The sequence below is a fragment of the Chionomys nivalis genome, chromosome 1 (genome assembly GCF_950005125.1).
Source record: "Chionomys nivalis chromosome 1, mChiNiv1.1, whole genome shotgun sequence".
NCBI classification, from domain to species: domain Eukaryota; kingdom Metazoa; phylum Chordata; class Mammalia; order Rodentia; family Cricetidae; genus Chionomys; species Chionomys nivalis.
Window position 1 is genome coordinate 191,343,217 of NC_080086.1, and position 7,138 is coordinate 191,350,354.

The 7,138-nt window shown below is 35.7% G+C and overlaps 1 pseudogene; it reads left to right on the forward strand.

Moving 5' to 3' along the window:
• The first annotated feature begins 5,253 nt into the window (after nucleotides 1–5,253).
• LOC130864021 (proliferation-associated protein 2G4-like) lies at nucleotides 5,254–6,821 on the forward strand (annotated as a pseudogene).
• Nucleotides 6,822–7,138: the final 317 nt, after the last annotated feature.

Genomic DNA, 7,138 nt, shown 5'->3' on the forward strand with positions numbered 1-7,138 from the left:
AGTCAATCATTTGGTAAGAGGTAGGAGGTCAAGACAAAAACCCTCTGTCAACAAATGGTGTCCAATGTCTGGGACCACATACATCCTCATAAAGCCTGAGAAAGCTTTATTTGGTTCGAAATGCACAGAAAGGAAGATATAGACAGCCATATCTATATCTACATCTATATTTGTATCTATATCTATATATATTTAGCTTTAAAATAAAGTCATTAAAAAGGGAGTAAAGTAATATAAAAATGTAAGCCCTGTAAAGTTGAGAAATGCACAAAGATGTTGTAAGGAGACTGCTAGTTATTTGATGACCACTTAGCCCTGAATTAATCACCCAGAAACTGTATTAATTAAATCACTACTTGGCTCATTAGCTCTAGGCTTTATATTGGCTAACTATTACATATTAATTTAATCTACTTCTAGTAATCTGTGTATCACCACGTGGCTGTGGCTTACTGGGTAAAGTTCCCAGCATCTATCTCTGGTGGGGCTTCACACTTCTCTCTGACTCTGTCTCCTTTCTCCCAGCATCCAGTTTACTTTTCCCCACCTACCTAAGTTCTGCGCTATCAACAGGCCAAGACAGTTTCTTTATTAACCAGTGGTATTCACAACATACAGAGGGGAATTTCACATCACAAAGAGTCTGAACCCTGCATATTGTTATGTTGTCTTTAAAATTTTTGTTGCTAAGAGATACTGGATTATAAAAGCTAATAGATTAAACCAACCTATATATTTTAAAAAAAATTTGACTCAAAATTTAAGTTAAATGTGTGTTGCTTTGGGGGAGAGGTTATGATTTATTTCTACAAGAAATGAGAAGCTATGGATTCATTCTGGGTTAAAGAAAATAAGGTTTGATTGGAGATGACCCCCTGGAAACCATATATATATATATATATATATATATATATATATATATATGCCTAGAAGTGCATCAAGACATGTGATTTATATTTCAACTTTTCAAACATAAAAATGATCTTTGGCTGGCTTGAGGTCTTTACTTCTATTAATGTAGATATGTATGTTACTTTTAAAAGTTTGTGTATTTTCAGAGCAAGGGGATCAGACTCCAATAAAACAGATAGCCGAGGTGATCCAGCATCCCAAATGATCCAGCCCACAGAATATTCCAGTCAAGATGGAATAATTATTCTGTTTTTTTTTCAATGTTTTCCCAATGATACCAATACTCACAAACAACAAATTCCCAAGAGATGGGTTATGGGTGGGTTGTGGTTATTCAGTAGATTATAAATGTTTGCCCTTGTTTAGGGGGATTTGTTACAAATTCTTATTGATTTTATTCAAAAAATGCCTGGCTAAATAAAAGAGTTAAATTTGAGATATCTTTATAAAGAAAAGACAGAGTATTATATAAGAATGAAAGGAAAAATAAAGTAGATTAGTGAATCTACTTTTATACAGAAAAACAACTATTAATTTCAAAACATTTTCTGTTAGTATGGTTTTTGATTTATGGATACAAATTTAAAATTAATTTTATTATGCTGAATGTAAATTTCTACTCTTGTTTAGGGTATTGTGTTTATGTAGCTATTTATAAATGTAATGTATAATTAAGAAATACAGATTAATAGCTTTCTATAATAGTTAAATTTATAGTCATGTTAGGTATGTTTTCAAGGTCATACACATATATTTAGATAAAAAAATGATCATTGAACACTACAAAGAACTACAGACCAAACATTTAATATGTTTAATAATCTTTTGTGACAGTAAGATACATCTGTTCCTGGCATCATTTACTTCAGAGTAAATGATGGGCATTGAAGAAACTCTATATGGAGTTTGTTTTCCTTATGGCAAAACCTAGATTTTGGCAAAGAAACTGCCTGTGCCTCAGTTGTTGAGAGTATACTGCCCATTCTGGACCAACAGGATGAAAAGGAAAAAAGCAACTGTCAAACTTTGACAAGACAAAGAAGACAGTCCTTCAAACTTCCCTGTTTCTCAGAAATGTCCGCCTGATATACTAGGCCTGTAGTCCAAACTTGGATGCCCCAACATTATAGAAAAACTTTGGGTGACTCTCTAGGCAGCCAGATGTCTCTATCATCAGGTAGTATTTCACACTTCTGTGGTCTTTGTTGGAGTTAAAGAATAAATAATCAGACAAAGTTTTTCTTAGTTAGGTTAGAAAGTGAATTAGGTACAAAACTTTAAACCCACCAGGATAGGAGTATTTTCTCTAAATTTGCCAAATATAAATGTACTGGATATTGTAACTGTAATCCTTACTTAATAACTGTTTTGTTGAATATAATTTTACTATGTTAAAAGTAAAAAATTTGTTTTTAGTTAGACAAAAAGGGGAAGTGCCGTATAATATTCCTTTTGTAAACTATAAAGGTTTGTCGTTTATTGATTTGATAAAAAGTGGACTGTCTAGTAGACAGGCAGGAAGTATAATAGGGGCAACCAAACTAATGATGCTGGGATGAAGAATGGCAGAGGTAGAGGAGATGCCAGTCAGATGCAGAAGAAGCAGGACACGTAGATAATGATATAACAATAAACCATGAGCCATGTGACAGAAGGCAGATAAAATCTATGGGCTAATTTAAATGTAGAAGTTAGCTAATAACAAGCTTAATCTGTCAGTCAAGCATTTATAATTTTTACTAAGTCTCTGAGTTGGTTATTTAGAAACTGGGGGTCATTTGTGACGGGAAAACTCCATTAACAAAAGACAATTGTGAAAAACAATGAATGCAGAGTCATATGGCTGTCAAAGGTGCTAAGGATAAGTGACCATTGTACACTTGGTCCTAAACAAGATATTCACACCTTACCCTATACGTCTCTGGGAAATTTATAGTAAAGGGATCACAGAGTCTTCAAGAGTTGCAAGACAGAATGCAAAGTTATAGAATGTCACCCTGTAAAATCAACATAACCATTATAATTGTCAGCTCACAATATCCACTGGCTACTTGTACTAAGTGCACACAAGATTAGCCCTGTCAGCAAACAGCCATGGATAGGTAGGGGTTCATGGGGACCTACTAATGAGCTATTAACTATCGATAGATTCCAACAGATAGGGAATTATTATCTCTGGCTGTTTACTCACTACTCTACCTAATAGGTACCAAAGCAGAGCTCCAAATTGACAGCTACACAGACAACTATGTCTCAAATTAGTGGGTCACAAAAAACAAACAAACAAAAACTGTAAGTAGACAAGAATTTGAAAGAGAGAAAGTTTCAGGGAGAAAAGAAAAAGATGGGAAATAAGCAAGGGAGTGGGGAGGTAAAGACTGGTTAACTGTTAGCAGACACTGAATACATGCTAAAAGGCTAAGAACAAATGAAATGATAGATAGATAGATAGACAGACAGACAGACAGACAGACAGACAGATAGATGATAGATAGATAGATAGATAGATAGATAGATAGATAGATAGATAGATAGATAGATGATATATGCCATAGGAAAAATAATGCAAAGAACACTGAGGTGGTTTAGGAAAGAGTAGTTTTAAACACATATTTATGCATGCACTTATTCTCTAGGCTAGTGTTCATTGCCAAAATTATGCATGCACACACACACGTATAGAGAGAGGGAGGTATTTGAGAAAAGTAGAAATTTAGAGGCTCTAACATTTTTAATACTACATATAAAGGTAATTTGGTAAATATATAAAACTGAAAATTGTCTTACCTACACATAACTGCTCACAGAGAACAATAATGAAATTTCAAGAACAATATTTTTCTCATTTTACATGAACATTTCATCAATTTTAGTTACTTTCTTATCAGTGACACCTATTATTCATGGTCAAGTTGGACATAATTCCACAGAATTAAATAATTGAATCCTGATAAACTTTCTAAAAGTCATTTTAAAATTTGCTTTTAATGAATATTTGCTCAGATGTTTATATAAAAAACAAAAATTTAATTGCTCAAGATAATATTATTAATTACCTTAGTTCTTTGGGTGGCATGAGTCTTTCGGATCATGTATCTGTGAACATCTAGCCTGCTGCTTATTCTTGGAAATAGTTTCAGAAGAACACAGAACATCTTCTACTTAGGACTTATCTATTTCAGCTTTTGTGTTACAACTGAGTTATCATGGCTGAAACAAAAGCTGAATAATCTTCACGTCTGACAATATTCCTGGCTGGTACATTAGAGAAGAAGTTCCCCAATTCTTGAGTAAGATGCACTATTCTCAAATTGTGGACCTCAGATGGATAACCACCAGAGAATTTGCTTAACATACAAATTATTGAGGCATACCCATAACTACCAAAACAAAATCCTAAGGCTATGTCTGGCTACCTGATTTTTATAGCCTTCGGTGGATTCTAATTCATATTTTCAGAACTGTTTCTTAGGATAAACTACAGTTTGTTAACTAAATCTATCATCTTTCCTCTTTTGTTCAAGTGTCTTCAGGTAAAGGTTAGTTTTTTTGAACCTAGCTATATTTGCCTATGTGTTGTCTGTGCTTGCTTTTATGCTGCACTGATTGAGCTGAATATCATAGCACCGTATCATTAGTTGGAACTGTACAACTAAGTTGCTTCCATGACTTGAAGAAGCATCAGCGCTCATTTTATAGTGCTACTGGCTGCTGAGACAAGGGATCCACAACGATAGAAATTCATCCATTGAAGTAAGGAGCCACCTTTAAGACACTCTCAGATATCGGTGTGGATTCTTATCTACATCTATGTCCTGGACATCATAACTAACAGAAATGAAGACTCTTACTGACTAGGACTCCTATACACCCACAGCAAAATCTGTGTGGGTGTAGGGGTAGATGAATTAGAGAAAAATAACAAGTAAAAAACTTGCAACATTGTAACAAGTAATCAGTAAGAACTAAAATAGGAAGACGGATCACAAAATTGGTAGGTATGTCATTCTACAATGAAACTTTAAAGAGGGGCATTTTTGATGTGTAAAACAGCAATCTTTACTTCCTTTTGAAGCTTTCTGGGTATTTACACAAAACTTGTCAGCAGGCCAATTAACTATTCCCCAAACCTGATAGATATTTCTACTATTGTAAATGTTATATATAATTATTTAGCCATTTTTGAAGGACATGAGTTTTTAAAATTTACAAGGAGCTCTCCATAAGCCCTCCCATTCCCTTGCTTGCTAATGCTTTCATTGGGGTCAAAGAGACTCTGGCCATAGTTTGTGGCTAGTAAGGGAGACAGTCATGTGAAGCCAAAGGAGTGGTGGTCAGAAGATGTCAGGGGAAGATGAGAACCAGGAGAAAACTATAAATAAGGACCTAGTTATATCCAAATAGAAGAAAGGTGCAGAGCGGACAGGTGATATTATCCAATCGGACCTTTGATCTTTGGTGAAAGCTTCAGGTTTAGATGTGTCATTGCTGAGCCTCGGTGAGAATGATGATGTAATGATTGTGGTAGAGATAGGAAAAATCTTCAATAAATAAAAGGAAATGATGGAGTGTATTGCCATTCCTACCAGCATTTTCTTTTTTTTTTCTTTTTTTTTTTTTCATTTTTTTTATTCTTTTTTAATTAAAATTTCCAACTGCTCCCCGTTTCCCATTTCCCTCCCCTCCTCCCACACATTGCCCCCTTCCCCCACTCCCCTCCCCCATCCCCACTCCTCTTCTCCTCCCCCCAGTCCATTCCCCCTCCCTCTCGATACTGAAGAGCAGTCCAAATTCCCTGCCCTACAGGAAGACCAAGGTCCTCCCACTTCCATCCAGGCCCAGGAAGGTGAGCATCCAAACAGGCTAAGCTCCCACAAAGCCAGTTCATGTATTAGGATCGAAACCTAGTGCCATTGTCCTTGGCTTCTCATCAGCCTTCATTGTCCGCCATGTTCTTATTATTCATTTCACTTAAGTGTACCGCTTCTCAACTCTGAAGAGTGACTATGACTTTATACTCAAGAAAGATTCCTTGGTAAAAATTGATTTTGGTATCCATGTGGATGACTTCATTGTTAATGTGGCTTACATTTTCACAATATCAGAATAGATTCAGGGACCCAAGTAACAGAACATAAAGCTGATGTCAATAAAGCCAATCACCTTTGTATCAATTAAAAACCAGAATACACAAGTGACAGAAGACTAAAGTCATTTAATTGCTACCAATAGAAGGTATGTTTTCATACCAGTTGAAGTAGCATGTAATCCATGGATATAAAACTATTATCCAGAATCTCACAGACTAGTAGATAGACCATGAAAGGCTGTTTGAGTTAATTTAAATACCTAAAATGTATGCTGTGGAAATCCTCCCCAGCTAACAAGAAGGCAAGACAAAAGATGCAAGGCAGAGTACCACCATTTACAAATGAGACCCTTCATAACAATATTGCCTGAAAATGAAACCTTCCCAAGCCTTTTTCAGTGAAGTGGAATGAGGTATTGATGTCATGCTTTTTAATGTTAAGAGCATTTGAAGATGAGAAGAACGCTCGAGTGGATATGGCATAGTGTATCATTTAATATTTAATATTAAACAACCATTTAATATTCTCTATGACAAGGAGGCTGAATTTGTTTCCCAGTTTAAACTTACTATTGTACTCATGCCCAATGACTACATGTGGATATCCAGTGCTTCCTTTGAGCCTGACCTCCTTAAGTCTGAGATGGAGTTCAAGGATGCAGAGCAAAAAGCTCTTCTCTATATTTCTGCAAGTCAAAAAACTCAGAAAAAGAAGAAGGCTGATAAAACTATAGAGAAAGTCATCAGTGTCAAAACAAGACAATGGGGCTGTGAACCAACAGTCTCACTCTGCAGCTTTTACTGTCCTGGTATTCACTAGATAGACAAGGCCAACTTGAAACTCACTGAGAGTCCTGCCTTTGCCTCCTGAGTTCTGGGATTAAAAGCATGTACCACCATGCTTGCCTTACTTTATGAAATATTTGGACTTCTGTTCTTTGAAAGAAAAACGAGGAACCACAGGAACAGACTGAAGAGAAGTGGCTTTCTGAAACTGTGTACTCAGGTGAGCTGCTGGGGATTTGTAGAGAAAGGTTCCAATTTGTATCTCTAAAATGCTGTCTTAGGGAACCAAAGCTCCCACTGATGTAAGAGGTTTTTAAAATGACATGGCACTAAAACAGATTTGGATTTGCT